This window comes from Hyaena hyaena, unplaced genomic scaffold (assembly GCF_003009895.1).
Source record: "Hyaena hyaena isolate Hyena2069 unplaced genomic scaffold, ASM300989v1 scaffold_606, whole genome shotgun sequence".
Lineage (NCBI taxonomy): Eukaryota > Metazoa > Chordata > Mammalia > Carnivora > Hyaenidae > Hyaena > Hyaena hyaena.
Genome location: NW_024081238.1, coordinates 426,702 through 447,926, shown reverse-complemented (window position 1 = coordinate 447,926; position 21,225 = coordinate 426,702).

The following is a 21,225-nucleotide window of genomic DNA, read 5'->3' as shown; positions in this document are numbered from 1 at the left end:
TTAGTCTTTTTGTATGAAATGAAGTATTCATTGTACAGGTGTTTATGTGTTTGCTTGGGGTTCTTTACTTTTGTTTTTCTTTTAAATTTTGCTCCCATTAAAAAAAAAAAAGTGCTTAGGAAGAAAAGTACCTCTAAACACTTCTTGGAGGTGCTAAAATTTCTCTGTGGTCATGAGTAAAGATCATTGGTAATGGATGTGTCAACCAAGAACTCTGAGAGCTGTGAATCAAAGTACCAAACCTAGTTTTACAAACCAACCTAAGATAAAGGTACCTACATTGATCACAGATTAGTCCCTTTTTGTTCTTAACTGTCTAGTACTGTTCTCAGGCCAGGTAACACCATACTCAGCTTTTTAATTAACATGCATCTGTTTGCCCTGGTCCCGAGCTGCAAGAAAGGAACCAAATTTGAGGTCCAGTATTTACTATTATGCAAATGATTATCAGTAATAATCCAAGTTCATGCTGCTATTCAAAAATCCCTGGAACCTGATGCATTTCAAAATTAAGAATTCAGAATTCCAGCACTTTAGAATGGTGAACAGTGAACACATTTTGTAATAGGTATTATCTGTAGCAGGGTCCAGGACAGTACCCGCTGAAGAAATGCATTAATATTTCTGCAGGAAAATATATGAATAGTTGTGCTAAGTGACAAAAATAAAGATGAACAATTTTATAATAGCAACTCAGTCTACTAGAAGTTCAACTCCTATTTTTTTCTTTTACATTTAAAAACAGCTTTATCGAGATATAATTCAAATACCATAAAATCCACCATTTTAAAGTGTACAGTTTACAGTTAGTCCTTGAACAACATAGGGGTTAGGAGTGCTGATGCCCGCACAGTTGAAAATCTGCACATAGCTTTTGACTTCCCCAAAACTTAACTACGAATAGCCTACTATTGCCTGGAAGACTTACTGATAATGTAAACAGTCAATTAACACATATTTTGCATGTGTATTATACATTGTATTCTTACAATAAAGTGAGCTAGAGAAAAGAAAATGTTATTGAAGTCAGAAGGAAGAGAAAATATATTTACTGTATTCACCGCAAAAAATCTGCATGTAAGTGGATCATGCAATTCAAACCTGTGTGGTTCAAGGTTCAACTGTATTATACAAATATCACCACTATCTGATTTTAGAATTTATTCTTCTTTCCCCAATTTCTCCTTCCCCCTGCCCCAGGCAACCATAAACCTACTTTCTATCTCAATGGATTTGTCTCTACTGGACATTTTATGTAATTGCAATTATATAACATGTGACCTTTTATGTCTGCCTTCTTCAGTTCAGCGTGGTGTTTTCAAGGTTTATCCATGTAGCATATATCAGTACTCCATTCCTTTTTGTTGCTGAATAATATTCCATTGTATGGTTATGTCACATTTTGCATATCCAGTCATTAGTTGATGGACATTTGGGTTCTCTACCTTTTGGTTATTATGAATAAGGCTGCTATGAACAATTATTAACAAGTGTTTGTGTGAACATATGTTACACACATAGGAGTGGAATAGGAGTGGTCATATGATATCTCTTTGTAACTTTTTGGAGAAACTGGAAAACTTTTTTCCAAAATGGCAGCACCATTTAAATTCCCACCTGAATTTAATGGTTCCAGTTCTTTCCCAGCCTTGCCAATTCTTGTTATTGTCAGTCTTTTTGATTTATAGCCATCCCGGTGGCTGTGAAGTGATATTTCATTGTGTCTTGGGTCTTATTTCTCTGATGGCTGATAATGTCAAACAGCTGTGTATTTATTGGCCATTTATATATCTTCTTTGAAGAAATAAATCAAATCCTTTGCTCATTTTTAAATTAGGTTATTTGTCTTTTTATTATTGAGTTGTAATAGCTCTTCATAAATTCTCCTTGTAATTATTACAAGCTTTTGGTTAATTTGCAGAATTCTGAAAAAGTTGATTTGACAATTTTTGCCAATATTCTCATTGCTTTTTCGAAGGAGCTAATTTTCAGAGCTTCTTATTCTGCCATTCTAGAAGTACTTCTGAGGTCATATTTTATAAGCTATAGAAAACTTCATTTTGGGGCACCTGGGTGGCTCAGTTGGTTAAGCATTTGACTTTGGCTCAGGTCATAATCTCACAGTTCGTGGGTGTGAGCCCTGCTTTGGGGTCTATGCTGACAGCCTGCTTCCAATTCTCTCTCTCCCTCTCTCTCTCTGCTGCTCCCCCACTTGTGGTTTGCCTCTCTCTCTCAAAAATAAACATTTAAAAAATTTAAAGAAGGAAAATTTTATTTTTCAGAACTTTCTTGAATTGTAGAATTGTGAAGACTTGTGAAGAATTGCCTAAGAATATTAATTATATTCCCCTTTTTTAGCTAATTCACTTTTTGGGTATACATATGACTTGACTAAGGGATAACAAAGTCATTTGACTGAAAATATAATTTTCTCAACATATAGTAAGAAAGGATTGATGAGGAGGTGGTGGTTAAGCATGAGTATTAAACTTTTATGTTGGTATTGTGGTGTGCCATTGCTATAAGATTACCTGCATGGGAATAAAAAATAATTTTAGTGCTGATTTATACTTATTTTATATTAAGGAAGGCTTGTTAGTTTTTCATAAGAACAAGCCAAACCCAGTTGTTTTGGTTTTTGCTGGCAGAAAGTAAAGCCAATATAAAAATTTAATTAAAGCTGTAACTCTTCTATAAATTTACAGGTTTCACTGACACCTAATTAGTCTGTTTGGATATTCTGTGCCCTTTAAAAATATAAGATTTTTAAAAATATGACTTAATTAGATTCACTGAAAAGCCATCAGATTTTAAATACTAGGCTGTTAAGAGTTGCAAAAAGCCATGTTTTGCTGATGTTTTTAGATGCCAAAAGAAGATGCCAGGAACAGGCTTGCTGGCAGCATAGAAGAATCAGGACCCCTGTTAACTAGTATTTATTTGGTATGTACTATATACGCATATCACATATAACTCCCTTAATTACTCATTTATCTCATTAGCATGTACTTATACTGATCGAGGTAGATGGGCGTAGTGAATAGAATAGACCAAATTTCTACCCTGGGAAAAAAAGGGTGCCAAAATGTCAGTACCGGGAACTAAAAATTCAGGTAGCATGGATAGGGAAATATGGAGTGTGTGTGTGTGTGTGTGTGTGTGTGTGTGTGTGTGTGTCTGAGGGGGGAGTGGTATATATGATAGGTGCCTCCCTGAAGACATCTTTAAGTAGGTAACATCTTGGAGATTTGTGTAAAATGAAGGAGGGGAATGGGCATCTGGCAAGAGATTATTCCTCAGAACAAAGTTCTGAGGTTAGAATGTATTTGTCACCTTACATAACTCCTCGTGTACTCCAACTCCAGAGGAAAACAGATGGACCTTCAAGTAAAAGCAGAAGGTGGGTGTGGGGTTACCTGGCCTGACAGCACTTCTGGACTCTTACAGCAAATAGAAAAGGCAGATACCTTTTGATCTAAAGTTGGTTTGGGGGCTCCTGGGTGACGCAGTTAAGCGTCAGATTCTTCATTTCAGCTTAGGTCATGATTTCACAGTCGTGAGATCGAGCCCTGTGTTGGGTTCCTCACTCGAGGAGGATTCTCTCTCTCCCTCTGCCCCTCCTCCGCTCTCTATCTTTCTCAAGAAAAAGTAAAAAATAAAAACAAACATAAAGTTGGTTTGTAACTTGACTCACATGTTTGGTGTTTAACTCACAGGACTCACATATGTCAGAGTTCTTTAGTGATATTTTTGCTATCCTACATCTTCAATTAGAGCCACAGAATAACTTTATCATCTCCAAGGAAATGCATAGAAGCTTTATTATTATTGGTAAAGTTTTGTTATTATCATTGCTAAGTTTTATCATTATTGGTAAAAATGATTTTTAGTTGGACCAAAAATTTAAAAACAAAAAACATCTATAAGGTTTAGTACATAATTAAAGTGAGATTTAAGATCAACAAAGAGTAAACTTTTGTCTGATAAATTCCACCTTTTAGGGCACCTAGGTGGCTCAGTCCATTAAGCATCCGACTCTTGATTTCAGCTCCGGTCGAGATCTCACGGTTTGTGAGATTGAGCCTGGTATTGCGCTCTGTGCTGACAGCATAAAACCTGCTCGAGATCCTCTCTCTTTCTCTCTCCCTCAATCTCTCTCTGCCCCTCTCCCCACTCTCTTTCTCTCTCAAAATAAATAAATAAACATTAAAAAATAAATAAAATAAATTCCATCTTTTAAATTCTAAAAAAAAGCCATATATTTAAAGACAATAGAGTCTTAACTAAATGTCAGTTCCTTGGGGAATATGCTGATGGTTTGGTTATGCAATCTATGGTGTCATCTAGTGGTAATTCATTCACATTTCAACCAAATGTCCCAAAGGGCTATGCTAAATTGTTAGAAAACATGATGAAGCAAAGCTCCCCCAAATTAAATTGCTGTCAAATTATAATAACCATTTTTTAAAAATAATTATAGATTCATAGGAAGTTGCAAAGATTAGACAGAGAGAATGCTGTTCCCCACCTCTAGTTACATTTTATATAATTATAGTCCATAATTATACATGGTTACATTTTATATAATTATAATCCAATACTACTTTTATAAATCATATTATATTATGGCATATCATATTGTATACATGGTACAATAGCAAAACTAGGAAACTGACATCAGCACAATGTTATTCTATGTCATTTTCTCACATGTGTAGATTTGTGTACCCCCAACACAAGCAAGATCATCATCATCCCAAATATCTCCCCCATGCTTCTATCTCTCTCTTTTTTTTTTTTTTTTTTTTTTCGTTATTTTGAAGAGAGAGAGAGAGCATGAGCAGAGGAGGGGCAGAGAGAAAGGGAGACAGAGGATCTGGAGTGGGCTCTGTGCTGACAGCAGACAGCCCGATGTGAGACTCAAACTCTTGAGTGATGAGATCATGACATGAGCCAAAGTCAGACACTTTACTGACTGCAGCCACCTAGGTGCCCACTCCCATTCTTTGCTTTTATAGTCATTCTTTTATAGTCATACTCTGTCCTCTCTTCCTTACTATCCTTAATCTGTTTTCCATTTCTATACATTTGTCAATTCAAGAATATTATATAAATGAAATCATATAATATGTGACTCTTTGAGATTGACTTCCCCCCTCCCCACTCAGTATAATTCTCTGGAGATTCATGAAAGTTTTGCATATCACTAGTTCATTCTTTTTCATGCCCGAGTAGTATTCCATGGTATGGAGGTGCCACATTTTATTTGATGATTTATCTGTTGATGTACATCTGAGTTGTTTTAGTTTTTGGCTCTTGCAAATAAATATGAAGGCTTTTTGTGATTGATTTCCCATTTATCTGGAAAAATATCCAGAAGCATGATTGCTGGGTCATATGATAGGTTTATGTACTGCTTTTAAAGAAATTGCCAAACTATTTAAAACAACTTTCTAAATGTTTATTTTTTGAGAGAGAGACAGACAGAACATAAGCAAGAGACAGGCATAGAGAGAGAGACACAGAATCCGAAGCAGGCTCCAGGCTCTGAGCTGTCAACACAGAGCCCCACATGGGGCTTGAACCCACAGACAACGAGATCATGACCTGAGCTGAAGTCAGACTAACCGACTGAGCCACCGAAGGGTCCCTGCCAAACTATTTTTTTAGAGTGGTTGTACCGTTTAAATTCTTACCAGCATGTACGAGTGATCAGTTTCTCTGCATTTTCACCAGCATTTGGCATTACCATTTTAAAATTGTAGTTATTATAAGTATATATTAATAGCTCATTGTGTTTATAATTTATATTTCTTTAATGTCTAATGATGTTAGACATCTTTCCATGTGCTTACTTGCTGTATATCCATTCTCTTTAACAAAATATCTTTTTATGTGTTAGAAGGTAGAAGAGGGACAATAAAGTATCCTCCAAACTGGGAAGGCAGTTTAAGACCAGAAAACAAAGCAGGCGACTCTATAAAGTTTGCACAGAGTTTTTTTCAAGGTAACTTACACAGCTGCCTAGCTATTCTCTGCCAAGTCTGGACCCTAGTCCACAGATTTTACAGAGCGAGGGGAGGAGAAGGAGACACTGTAGTGAGATCAAAGGGTTTGTATGCATTTCAAAGGGTTTGCGCGCACCTAACTGACAGCTAACTTTTAATTAGATTTTGTGACTCCAGCTGCACATCAGGAAGAGAAAATTATGTTATCTCTAACAGATTCGAGGCAGGCCATGCCTCCCCCATCCCCACCTCAGTGGGCATTTCTAAGGCATGTATATTAGTCTCCCAGAGGCCCAGAACACGGAGCCCTAAGAAAGATCATTGAGTGAACACAAACACTATATCACTCCTATATCACAATTGTTTGTTCATTTTCTAATGGATTGGGGCTTTTTTGTTTTGTTTTTCTTTTTTTGCTATTGTATTTTGAGAGTTTTTATACTTTGTAGATAGAAGTCTTTTGTGGTGTATGTGGTTTGCAAATATCTTCTCCCAGTCTTTAGCTTGTCTTTTTATCCTCTTAACATGATCTTTCACTGAGCAAATATTTTAAATTTTGGTGAAATCTAACTTACTGATAATTTCTTTGATAGATCATGCTTTTAGCATCATGTCTAATAACTCTTTACCAAGCCCTATATCCTGAAGATAATCTACTATGTTTTTGTTGGTCTTGTCTGGGCTCCACTCAATGTCTTTTATTTTTAAAGCTTTTTAATTTTTTTAATGTTTATTTATGTTGTGCCTGATTCGTGAGTCCCCAGAGACCACCGAGGAGCCAACATCGATGCAAGTACAAAAGGGTCTTTATTACAAGCTCGAGCAGGGGCTCACCTGCCTACCGGTGTAGTGGCAGCAAGGTGAATCCAAGAACAATAGCGAACAGGGTTTTTAAGGAGTAAGGGATGAGGGTGTTACAGTACGTATAGCATCATCATCTAAGCATCAATTACAATTGTACAGCAGCACCATGGTAACAGCTTTGACCATTCAGTATCTGTGAGGTGTTCATTACTTTTGGTGGGACCCAGTCATGACTTTTGAGAATCCTTTGAAAATGACCAATTATGAGGTGAGTTCAAAGGGCCCACATGGGGTTCAGGCAAGTGGTGAGAAATTGGCAAGTTTGTATAAAATAACTTCTGCAGTTCCCAGCTTGACTCAGACTATAGGAATGTTTTTTGTGTGTTTTTTTAAATTTTTTTCTGAGAGAGAGAGACAGCATGAGCTGAGGAGGATCAGAGAGGAAGGAAGTATGGAATCTGAAACAGGCTCCAGGCTCTGAGCTAACTGTCAGCACAGAGCCCAACACGGGGCTCGAACCCACGAACTGTGAGATCATGACCTGAGCCGAAGTTGGAGGCTTAACCGACTGAGCCACCCAGGTGCCCCTGTAGGAATGTTTTTTTGATTAGCTGATCTGAGGGTGGTCCGAGGATGGCTTTAGCCTTGAACAATCTGAGGCTTTTCCTGAAACTGGGGCTACGTGCAGCCCGAGGTTGCTCTTAATGGAGGACTTAATTTCAAAATGACGTTAATTAGGGGCTCTTCATTTATTTTTGAAGGAGAGAGAGACAGAGCATGAGTAAGGGAGGAGCAGAGAGAGAGGGAGACACAGAATCAGAAGCAGGCTCCAGGCTCTGTGCTGATAGAGCCTGATGTGGGGCTCGAACTCACAAGCTGTGAGATCATGAGCTGAGCCAATGTCGGACGCCCAACAGGCTGAGTCACCCAGGCGTCCCTCCCTTCAGTTTCTTGAAACTGTAGGTTTATGGGTTTGGTGGCTTTTTTTCCCCCAAATTTGGGGAATTTTCAGCTATTATTTCTTCAGACACCTTTTTAGATTTTTCTTTTTGTGCTCTCCTTCTGGGACTGTAATGGCATGAATGTTAGATCTTTTGCTGTATATCCCCACAGGTCCTTAAGGCTCTGTTCCCTTTTTTGTCAATTTTCTGTTGTCATATTGGATAATCTCTATTGTTCTATCTTCATGTTTGCTGATTCTTTCCTCTGCCCCTTCCATTCCGTGATTGAGCTTATCCAATAAGCTTTTTATTGAAAGCTTTTTATTTCTGTCTTTTTCAGTGCTAAAATTTCAATTGGGTTCATTTGGCTCCCTTAATAACATTTTAGAGAAGCCTAACATCTCTGTCATCTTGGTTTTGGTGTCCGTTGATTCAAGTTGAGATTTTTCTGGTTCTTTGTCTGACAAGGGATTTTTGTTTAAACCTGGACATTCTGATATTCTGTCATGAGACTTTGAATCAGCAGGTTTTCTCTGACACTGCACTGGTGAGGGGAGACGGCACTACTTCATTACTGCTGAATGGAGGTGAAATTCCAGGTTTCACTGATATTCATTCAGGGTGAGGAAGGGCTGGGTGTGGATGGGTGTTCTTGCCACTCTAAACTTCCACTGGCCTCACCTTGCCTGGGAAAGGCAGAGTGTCTCATTCGTGCTCCGTACGTAGCCTGCTGACACTGTAGGGGGTGACTTTGTTATGACCACACAGCCATGAAAGCCCTGATTCTTCACTAGACCTCCCCTGGTACCACCTCAAGAGGGAGGGGAGGCATTTGTCTCAACTGCTGCTAAAGATAGAAATCCAAGCTCCCCTTTCCCAGTCCTTTGGCTGGAAAGAGAGAGCTGTTTTGTTCTGTTTTGTTTTGTTTGGTTTGGTCTGTACTGTTGGGGTTTCCAGGTTTCTGGCTTCTCCATCACCTGGTTTGAGATAGAAAGCAAAGAGAAAACTCAAAGACCACGCTGTCATGTTGCTTCTGAAATCCATAGGTCACTAGATGGTCTGGCATTTTCTCTCTACCTTTCAGAGTCTCACTATATTTGTTTCATACGTTAACACCCAGGGGTTTTAACTGCACTTAGTGGAAAGAATGGAGAATGTATGTCTACTCCCTCTAGTCCAGAAATGGAAGTAGAAATTAGTCACCATTTAAAAAAATTTTTTATTGAGGTGAATTTCATGTAACTTAAATCAACCATTCTAAAGTAAACAACTCAGTGACATTTAATATAGTCACGATGTTCTATAACTACCACTTTTATATAGTTTCAAAATATTCCCATTAGTCGCCCCCAAAAAATACACCTCTTATCTATTAAACAGTTCCTCCTTACTCCCCACTGTCCCCAGCCTCTGACTCCTACCAACCTGCACTCTGCCTCTATGGATTTATAAATTCTGTATATATCACATAAAAGAAATAATGCAATATGCAACCTTTTGTGTCTGGCTTCTTTCACTTAGCATAATGTTTTTGAGGTTCACTCATATTATAGTATATATCAGTACTTCATTCTTGAATAGTCTTCCGCTGTATGTGTATATCACAATTTGTTTATCCTTTATCTGTTGAGAGAGCTTTGGGCTAGGTTTTACTTTTTGGCTATTATGAATAGTGCTGTTTTATGCACATGCATATGGATGCACTTGTTCAGGTACTTGTTTTCACTTCATTTGGATATGTTCCTAACAGTAGAATTGTAGGGTACATGTGGTAATTGTATGTTTAAACCTTTGAAGAACTGACTGTCTTCCACAGAGGCTAAATTAGTTTACATTCCTAGCAGCACAATATAAGGGTTCCAATTTCACTTTGTCTTCACCAACACCTGTGATTTTCCACTATATTTTTTAAGTTTATTTATTTTGGGGTGGGAGGAGAGGGACAGAGAGAGAGGGAGAAAGAGAATTCCAAGCAGGCTCCATGTGGTCACTGCAGAGCCAGATGTGGGGCTTGATCCCACGAATGTAAGATCATGACCTGAGCCAAAATCAAGAGTCAGACCCACAACTAACTGATCCAGCCATGTGTCCTTCCATTATTATTATTTTTTTTAATGTTTATTTATTTTTGAGAGAGAGAGAGAGACAAAGAGACAGAGCGTGAGCAAGGGAGGAACAGAGAAGAGAGAGAAACAGAACTTGAAGCAGGCTCCTGGCTCTGAGCTGTTAGCACAGAGCTTGATGCGGGGCTCAAACTCACGAACTGCAAAATCATGACCTGAGCCAAAGTCCGATGCTTAACTGACTGAGCCACCTAGGCACCCCTCATTTTTTAATTACTGACATCCTAGTGGACGTGAAGTGGCATCTCATTGTGGCTTTAATTTGCATTTTCCTAATGACTTAAGATGTTGAGCATTTTTGATGTGATTGTTGGCCATTTGTATAGAGGCCACTTTTAGACAACAGGCTTGAGTAGTGGAAACCCTAGTAAGGTAAAAGGGCCCACAGTGACCACAGGGCTGAATGCAAACAGGCTTCTTAGGTGACCCACCTCAAAATATCCATAGGCCTTAGCTGACCAATGGGCTACTTACAACCGGACACAGGCACCAAAAAAAGAAAATTCCGTATGCTTCCATACCTCCTCAGACCCTCCTTAAGAGTAGCCCCTCACCACTGCTTTATGGCAGGCAGGGCATCGTTTGCTGTCTTGCTTACTGATTCCTTGCAATGTATTCTATAGACTTCTACCTCCTTTGCTCTGCCTTGTGTGATTTCTTTTACCACCTCTGCCTCTAGCCCCCACCTAACCAGGTTGCCCCACAATCTGTACATCTTCTGTGGAGAAATATCTAGTGAAGTCCTTTGCCCATTCTTAAATTGAGTTACTTATCTTTTTGTTGTTGAGTTATCCTACCAGATAAATGATTTGCAAATATTATTCCCATTGTGCAAGATTGTCTTTTCACTTTCTTGGTGATGACTTCTGGGGCACAAGTCTTCCATTTTGGTAAAGTCTAATTTATCTATTTCTTATTTTGTTGCCCATGCTTTAGGTGTCATAATCTACAAATCTGTCGTTAAATCCAAGTTAATTAAGATTTACTCCTATTTTTTTCCCCTAAGAGTTTTATGATTTTAGCTCTTATGTTTAGGTCACCGATCCACTTCGAGTTAATTTTTATGTATCATGTAAAGTAGGATTCTCACTCCACTTTTTCCCATGTGGTTAGCCACTTGTCTCAGCACTATTTGTTGCACTAAATGATCCTGGAAACCTTGTCAAAAATTAATTGTTCATATATGTTTATGTCTATTTCTGGATCCTCAATTCCATTCCATCGGTCTGCACGTCTATCCTTATCCTTGTACCTCATGGTGAATCATTACCTTTGTTCTACTCTGTATTCTTACCCTGTTTAAGAAACACAAAAATAAAATTTTAACGTCAAATAATTGATTATGAAGTTGGTTTATTTTTTCTTTTTCTTTATTTAAAAATTTTTTATGTTTATTCATTTTTTGAGAGACAGAGTGTGAGTGGGGGAGGGGCAGAGAGAGAGAAGGAGACACAGAATCCAAAGCAGGCTCTGGGCTCTGAGCTGTCAGCACAGAGCCCAATGCAGGGCTCGAACTCACAGGTGGTGAGATCATGACCTGAGCCGAAGTTGGATGCTTAACTGACTGAGCCACCAAGGCGCCCCTGAAGTTGGTTTAAAGATCATAGAGTGAATACATGCTATGTGTCCCTCTTTGTCTCTGAAAATGAGGAATGAATTATTAATAGATAACTAAACTCAAAAATGAAAAGTAGAATAAAAAATATGGTGATTCAGAAACAGTGAAAAATGATCAAAAAGGAAAAATATGGACTTTAATTATAAATCCAGCCCTCTGTGATCCTAGGACTGTTGGGATTGTCAGGAAAGAGCACAAACCACCTTTCTTCCTAAGCAAGCTGCCCATGAGACACAACAAATCGCCTGGGAGAGATTCTCAAATGCTAAGAAGAGCACACAAGTGCATATTATGTTATTAAATACCTGAGAAAATGTAACCAAACTAATGTGAGTTTGCTACTTGAGGAGTTACAGATAGACTATCCCAAGGGGAGTTGTCACACAAAGTAATTTTTAAAATAAATTTTTAACGTTTATTTGTTTTTGAGAGACAGAGCGTGAGCAGGGAAGGGGCAGAGAGAGAGGGAGACACAGAAGCCGAAGCAGGCTCCAGGCTCTGAGGTCTGAGCTGTCAGCACAGAGCCCGATGTGGGGCTCGAACCCACAGACTGTGATCATGACCTGAGCTGAAGTCAGAGGCTTAACCGACTGAGCCACCCAGGGGCCCATACAAAGTAATTTTTTTTAAACATTTATTTCTTTTTGAGAGCAAGAACCAGTGAAACCGGGGCAGAGATTCTCTCTTACTTAGGATGTGCCTAAGTAAAAATTTAAATAAGAATATGGGGGAAATAGAAATATCAATATGGGAGGCTTATGGCTTTGAAGTGGGAGTGAATGAAGGAAACCATTAAGGTTCTTTATATTGCTTAAGGGCAAGGTGTGAATATAATTAACTTTAGTAATTAACTTTCAGCGGAATAAATGGCCCAATAATGGTGGGACATCAAATATGTCCACATCTAAATCCCCCAGATCTGTGAATATGTTGCCTTCCATGACAATAAGAAGTTTTTTAATAGTTTATAGTCAAGTTGGTTTCCATATAACACCCAGTGCTCATCCCCACAAGTGCCCTCCTCCATACCCATCACCCCCCTTCCCCTCCCCCACCCCATCTGCCCTCAGGTTGTTCTCAGCATTCAAGAGTCTCCCATGGTTTGCCTCTCTCACTCTCCCCCACTATTTTTCCTCTTCTTCTCCCCCATGGTCCTTCATTAAGTTCCTCCTAATATTCCTATACGTGCAAACATATGGTATTTGTCCTTCTCTGCCTGACTTATTTTGCTCAGCATAACACCCTCAAGTTCCATCCATGTTGCTAGACATGGCCAGATTTCATTGTAACTCATTGCCATGTGGTATTCCATTGTATAGATAAACCACATCTTCTTGATCCACTCATCAGTTGATGGACACTTAGGTTCTTTCCATGTTTTGCCCTGGCAATAAGAATTTTGCAGATGTGATTAAACCAAGAATCTTAACATAGAGAGATTATTTTAGATTATCTGGTTAGGTACAATGTAATCACAAGGGTCCACACAAGAGGGATTAAGGAGGATCAGGAAGAGAGAAGATGTGCCAACAGCAGCAGAATTGAGAGTGATGTGAGCCATGAACTGAGAACTATGCGAAGTCTCTAGGAAGTTGGAAAATATGACAAAACAAATTCTTCCCCAAAGCTTCTGTAAGTAAGATGGCTCTGGCAACCCATTTTGGACTTCTGACTTCCAGAATTGGATTATTATTTCCAGATAATAATTTCGTGTTGTTTTAAGCAACTAAGTTTTTTTTGGTAATTGGTTACAATATGAAACTAATACAATAGCTGTAAATGTCTGTGTTAGAATTTAGAGGTGACTCATGGAAGAATAGAATATACAATTTCTAAACTATTTAAGAAAAAAATAGAACAAGGAAAATTTGAACAATTCAACACATGACAGAAAATAGAAAAACAAAGAAAATAATGGAAAAATGACAGTGAGTAGAGTCAAAAATTAAAATGTCAAGACTGAATCCAAATACTTCAGTAAAAACAGTGGCTATAAATGGATTAGATTCATTCACCCATTATAAAACAGAGTCTCAGATGATTGTTAAAAAACAAAAACAAAAAGCAAGCTCCAATCCCTCTATTTGCTAAATAAAGATCCTCTGAAAACAAAATAATAGTGAGACTTTCACATTTGGCTAGGATGGAGTATTTGTTGCTTGCAATCCTTGATGCCTTTCCCTTGGCATTCTTCAAGTATCCAGTGTGCTACAATGTGGCAATCAGAAATAACTAAATAAGTAAATAAATAAATAGATAAATAAATGTTCTGTATGTAGCCTGCCTCCTTAATGAAAATGACAGGAAGGTGAAAAAAAGAGAAGAGAGAGCAAGGGTGAGGGAGAATGAGTGAGAACATACAAGGAAAATAATAGCCACAAGACGGCGGGTTAACAAACAAAACAAATGTAGAGCAAAGAAAGGAATTAAGGAAGGAAATCTTAATGGGAAATGGAATAATCCACCAAAAATAAGGCCACAACTTCACCTCAAAATATGCTCAATAATAACTAATAGAAATATAGCGAAATGCTGACAAGTCACACAGAATTTTGCACACTTTTCACAGAAATCGGCAAGTCAAGTAGACAAAGCATATAAAAGAAACTGTTGATTTGAGCAAAAAGGTTATGAAATCTGATTAAATAATTTGAACATGAATTGGGTCTCAACCTCCATAACATGAAGAAACTGGTTCAGATATGAGGTATATTCAGGACTGAGACTTCTGTTTACTATAGTCCATTATCAATAGAGTAACCAGAGAGATACTTTAAAAATATGAGTCAGATCATGTCACTTCTCTGTTCAAACCTTCCACTGGCTTCATGCCACAATTAGAATAAATATAAAATGTGAACCATGGCCTTCTAGGTCTCATCTAGTTATTTCTCTCCTTCCTCTTTCTTTTCATTCACTGTGCTTCTTCCGCACTAGCCTCTTTTGCTGTAAGCCAGTCAAGCAAGTTTTTACCTCAAGGCCTTTGTACTTACTGTTCTCTATGCTTACTATGATTTACTCCCAGATTAAAAACAAAAACATAACATTCTTGTTCAACTTTTCCTCCTGAGAGGAGCATTGGCCATTCAGCTCATCCCAAAAAATTGTTGAATGTAAGTTCCAGGAGGGAGAGAACTATCTACTTCACTCATTGTTGTATTCCCAGCAGTTAGACTCTGTAGGTGCTCAGTGAATATCTGGTAAGTGAGAAAGTGAAAGAAAGCACGACAAAATAACACCCATGGAATGTGGCTAAATTAGTGTTCAGAGGAAATATTTAGTTTAAAACATTTATTTGAAAACAGTGAAGACCAAAATATCTCAATTCAAGAAACTAAAGTAAAATAAACAAATACAAAGAAAAAGGGAAAAAACCCCCCAAAGAAATAAAAGTTACTCAATAAAATCAAACTTAATGTTAAGACCAGAAAAGTTGAAAATAGTGCCAAGATAATAAAATAAAATGAAGCCACAAATAAGTAACATCAAGAAAGACAAATGGGACTTACCTTGGATACCAAATAGATTTTTTAAAAATATGAGAATACTATACATAATATTATGCCAATAGTTTTATAAAATATAAATTACTAACATCAGATCATTAAGTACTAAAAAAATCAGAAGAGAACAAGATTTATATAAGAAACTTCTATGTTAATAAAAGATATAACTCTAAAAGGCCTTGATCCCTACAGTACTATAGGCAAGTTTTGCCCATCTTCAAGAAATAAATAATTCTCATTTATACAAATGCACCGGAATCTAAATAAAGATAGGAAGCTACTCAATTCACTTTATGAAGCTAAGATAAACTTAGTCCCCAAATTGAACAAGAACGGCACAAGAAAACTTTAGGCCAATTTTATTTATAAACATGATTGCAAGTAAAACAGAAATAACTTGCATACTGCAGTGAGTTAAAAGAATAATACTTTATGGCCTATGTTTTTCTCAGAAATGTAAGGATGGTTCTAGAAAAATTATCATTCTAATTCATTAAATTAGACTGAGACCAGAAGACCATTTGATATCTTAATAGGTGTTGAAAATCATTTGATAAAGTCCAAAACCTATTCACAAGTAAACACACACACACACACACACACACACACACACACACACTTACCAGACAAGGAAAAGGAGGAATTTGGTTTACCTTGAAAAAATGTATATAATAAAGACTGAAGTTGGGTGCCTGGGTGGTTTAGTCCATTAAACATCCAACTTCAGCTCAGGTCATCTCACGGTTTGTGAGTTCGAGCCCCAAGTCAGGCTCTGTGCTGACAGCTCAGAGCCTGGAGCCTGCTTTGGACTCTGGATCTCCATCTCTCTCTGCCCCTCACCCTCTCATACTCTGCCTCTCTCTCTCTCTCAAAGATAAATAAACATTTAAAAAAAGGACTGAAGCAAATATAGCTATTGGTGAAATTTTAGAAGCATCCCCATTAAAATCGGGGAGAAGAAAAGAATGATGTTCTTTTTTCCATTACCTACATTACCTTCCATTACCAACATTGTATTGGAGGCTGTAAGAAATGCAATGAAATGAATATATAAAGACTGGAAAGGAAGAGAAAAATGCCTGTTAATTCCAGATGACAGTGATCATCAATACAGAAAAACCAAGGGAATCGAGTGGCAAACTGTTAGAACTCAATTAGATTTGTGACCCTACGGTATGATGTAGCATTTGCCTCTCCTCTCCCAGAATCTCTGTGGTCCTGTCACACCAAAGTTATTCAGATTCTTAAACACCTATCTCTTGGCACTCAAAGTGTGGACTATGGACCAGTAGCATCAGTATCATCACCTGTGAGCCTGTTAAGAATAAAATTGCCAGGTTCCAGGGTGCCTGGGTGGTGCAGTCGGTTAAGCGTGGACTCTTGATTTTGGTTCAGGTCATGATCTCCTGGTTCCTGGGATCGAGCCCCACATTGGGCTCTAGGCTGACAGTGCAGAGCCTGCCTGGGATTCTCTCTCCCTTTCTCTCTACCCCTCTGCTGCTCATGTAGGCATGCTCTCTCTCTCTCAATAAATAAATACATAAACTTAAAAACAATTTCAGGTTCCACTTCAGTCCTATTGCCTTTTAATAAGAACCCCAGACAACTCCTATAGTAAAGTTTGAGAAGTATTGCCCTATACTCTTCTTAGGGACATTGCACATTATTTTTCCCTTTTCTGGGATACTCTTGCCCACCTTATTAATTTTCCAACTCAAAATTTTCAACTCAAACTCAAGCTTCTCTGACATTTCAGCCTGCAACTGGTGTTCCCCATGTGTTTTCTCAAAGCACTTTGTACTGTTTCCTCACAGCATTTGTCACAGATCATTCTTAAATACTTATGTGTATGACTATTTGGGTAATTTCTGGCTCTTCCTCTAGACCATAAGGTCCTTGAGAGAACATGACTATTTTGTTTGCTTTTATTTCCAGGGCACAAGGCCTGGCTTACAGTAGGCAAACAATAAATCTTTGTAGAATGAAAAAATATAGTGGAAGTTCTAATCTACATGGCACCTTTCTCTTGGTTATGAAAAGGACTTTTATTGTCATTGTAACTTAAAACTTGCTTCAGTTATTTGGTTAATTCATCCCATAGGATAAGTTAACCTGAAAAAAATGTTCATTTCCTAAACAAGGTTTCCTTTCTATTTTTGTTTTAAGATATAGACATGTAAACTAATGATTCTCAATCCTAGATGAACTTAAAATCACCTAGAGCTTTAAAATATTCCAATGTCTGGGCCCCTGCCCCAGAGATTTTGATTTCATTGGTACAGGCACTGATGAGAATGTTATCTCTGGCATTCAACTGGACAAGGCCCCAAAAGTAAAATAAATGGAGGGGTGCCCAAGTGACTCAGTAGATTAAGCAACTGACTCTGGATTTCGGTTGGGGTGGTAATTTCATGGTTTCATGAGTTCGAGCCCCAGGCTTTGCACGCTGACTGTGTGTGGAGCCTGCTTGGGATTCTCTCTCTCCCTTTCTCTCTGCCCCTCCCCTACTCACACTCTCTGTCTCTCTCAAAATAAATAAATTTTCAAAAGTAAAGTAAATGGAAATCAAATAGTATTACTTTTCAGCATTCATATAGGTAAATAAATATAACCTACTGACCAAGGCAAAGCTTATGTTAACCTACAGTTTATAAATTACAATTCAAAAAAGATGAAGTAAAAAAGATTTATATGTAATTTGAAGGACTGCATTATCTGTGTTAGGTGAACTAAGATCATGATGTGGATGTCATATTATTTTTTTCTTTCCAGGACCTGATTGCTATCTATGGCTCTAAGAATCTCTGAATTATATAGATGTTATTATTAGCTTATTCAGATATGTAAGTAGACACTAAATTTCTAGGACTTCCTGCTTCATTCAGAGGACCTACACTTCTCAAAAAAAAAAATCAGATGTCATGTTCTTACTTTTAAGTCATTGTGTCTACAGTTGCTAGAAAGTCTATCGGCTTTCTCATCGTATTTGGGAGGAAATGACCCTAATGCCTCCATTGAATTGGGTCAAAGCCACCAGCCAAAGGTGTCAAGACATACACTCTGAAAGTTAGGTTTATTTATTTAGTTCACTGCAGCAAGGAGAACCACCTGGAAGAAATCATGAGGTGTGTCAGCAGGGAAGGGGAGAGAGGGGCTTCCCATAAGGTTTGTGTTTGTGTTGAGTGGTTCTTAGAAGGGATGAGGGTTGAGGGGACATGTTCTGGATTGGCTATTCTGGAAGCAGAGGTGCTTCAAAATTTGGTGTTTCAGAAATCCTTCCCCTGTCTCACCTGAATATCCCAAAGATCAGAATCTTTCTTTCTTCCTTTTTCTTTTTCTTTCTTTTTTTTTCTTGCATTTAAGAGTCCATATCTGATAATTCCACTATGTGGAGGTCCAATCAGTTTGTTTTTTGCATCTAGTTTTATTCAGGTCATGAAATTCTTTCATGTGTCTGGTTATTTTCGATTATGCCAGACTTCACATCTGCAAAGTTCTTGACATAATAAGAGTCCTGAGAAGATGCGATTTTCCTCCAGGCTGGGCTTACGTTTGCTTCTGACTGGCTCCGTCGTATTATTCCAGTTTGGGGCATTGAGATAATTTGAAGCTGAACATCAGTTTCTGTGAGGGCCACTTGCTTCTGGTTCACTCTGATCCTAGGGTACAACTTTCTCATCCTGAAAATGAAGAAAGAAGTTCATGGAACACACTTTTGGTAGATTCTGGACCACATTCTCTGTTTTCCTAGCCCTGTGAGACTGTGAAAGTGCTATTCAACTTCAGCTTCCTTCTCCAGGATTGACAAACATCCCCAGGGGAAAGCTGACCCCAATCTCCTGCTCTGTTTCCCAGCCTATGTCCTCCACTGGCTTCCGGCTCAGCATGTCTTTACTATTTTATTAACTGAAATTCCATCAAACAACTTTTAGTAAAAATGTTTTGTCTGGATTTTCTTTCTTTCTTTCTTTNCATTGTGTCTTTGTGCCTCATTTTCCTTTTCTTCCACATTCTCATTCAGTCTTTACCTTTTACTTATTTTTTATAATGTCATTTTATATTTTTTAATATTTATTATTTTTTAGAGAGAGCACAAGGCAGGGAGGGGCAGAGAGAGCGGGGGAGACAGAGGAATGTGGGAGCTTCACGCTGACAGCAGAGAGCCGGGTACGGGGCTCGAACCCACGAACAGCGAGATCATGACCTAAGCGAAAGTGGAACGCTTAACCGACTAAGCCACCCAGGCGCCCCTCTTTCTTTCTTTTTTAACGTTTATTTGCTTTTGAGAGAGACAGAGCGCGAGCAAGGAAGGGGCAGAGAGAGAGGGAGACACAGAATCAGAAGCAGGCTCCAGGCTCTGAGCTGTCATTGCACAGCCGGATACAAGACCCCAACTCACAAACCGTGAGATCATGACCTGAGCCGAAGTCAGAAGCTTAACTGAGTCACCCAGAAACCTCGGGATTTTCTAATTATCTTCAGTGGAGGGCTTGGTCTGACGTTTCTAGAAGCACGAGCCCATACCATATATTTGTTAATTAATTTTATTTTATTATCCTTAATGTCATTTCATAAAATGAGCAAACTACCTCTGAAATATTTACAAACTCTTTCTTAGCAAGAATAAGTCATTATCCAGTGCTTCACCCTCCCAAAATAGTGGGTAACCAAATTAATTGGACTTTCTAGAAGAGGAGTGTGCATTTATGTAAAGTCAGAGCCAGTCTTACGAAATTTAACTTTTAGAGACTTGTTACATCCTAAGGCTTCATAATTAAGTTAGCCAGCTCTATGTTTCTCTTACTGGGTCCTCTTTAATTAATTTAGAATGTAGTAATTATTGATTAACCAATCATCAAACATTAAGGCACTCATTAGGGAAAGTACCTGTAATAAACCTTGTACCAGTTGAAGTAACCAATTTATGCATTTAGCTGCTACTTTTGCAAAACTTGCCACCAAAGAAGGTAGGATGCTAATGGTAGTTTTAGAGACATTACTTCATTACAAACGGATCGCAGACCATAATTGGTTTCCTTTTCCCAAACCATGTGTATCATGCACATCTGTTAAAAGAACGGTTGTTTGCAGTCAATGCAATTTTGCCATTACAAAATCCTCAAAGGGACACAACAACAGAATCCTTTCCAAACTTACAGCTGAAACTTAATATTTTTCTTTACGCACTTTCCTGCTGAAGTTAATTTAAATTTAAAACAAGCTAAAGAAAGTTTATAGTATGAAGGAAAATGCCCAGTTGGAAACAGAGGGCCAATGTAGCAGAAATGGAATCTTTCCAATATGAAACCATTTCATAGTATGATTTAATGGTGACAACATAAAAGTTCCCAGAAAAAATATAATTTCCATTGCCCTTGCTGCAAGTGTTCTTCCAGTTTGAATTGTTAATATCCCTGAACTTAGACTAACATCAAGCAGAGTCCTGAAAATAAATGATTTTCCAGTTATTTTTTCCCCAGATGTGGCAGGCAAGAGTGAAGCTGAGTAGAAATGGGCACAATCTGTATTAAGTGAATCTTGGGAAAATTGCTAGAAGTACGAGAGACGGTGAAGTACACATTTAAGAGTGTTAGAGAAATATGGGATCAATGGGAATGTTAACAGCCTTAATGACTGGGCAAACTTGAGCCAGAAGCTTATTCTGAATAATATCAACGATGGAAATGTATCAGATCAGTGAGTGGAAAACAGGAAAGGAGCTGATATTGACATTTGATAATATGTTTGCCTCTCAGGATTAGCCACAAACAAAAACACCTCAAAATACAAATATCTTTAGTCACTTTAAACTCCTGAGAGGGAAAATGGAATAGAAGTCATATCTAGTCTCCAGCACAGAGATGACACGCAGTTGCTGGATGTCGCCTGCCTGGTCTCTCTACCCTGTTTCTGGGAGAAGAGTCCATTATTCTTTCCCTTCCACAGGCAAGCACACCAAGCAAACACAAGCAGCTCTTTAAAGGTTTTCTAAGAAGCTTAGTGTTGGGATTATGGTATATCATTCCTTATACTGCCCATGAGCAGAGGTAACTAAGAGCTTCATAGCGTGTTAGAATGTTCCTTAGAAATTGTCAAGTGAATCAATTTCAGTAAAGATGAGTCAGCCTTGTTAAAAGTGCTGAGGAAAATGATCATGGTTTGACACTTAAGTGTTTGGCAAGAAATTCTACTCAGTCTTATGCAAGGGCTCTGGTATTCAGTATG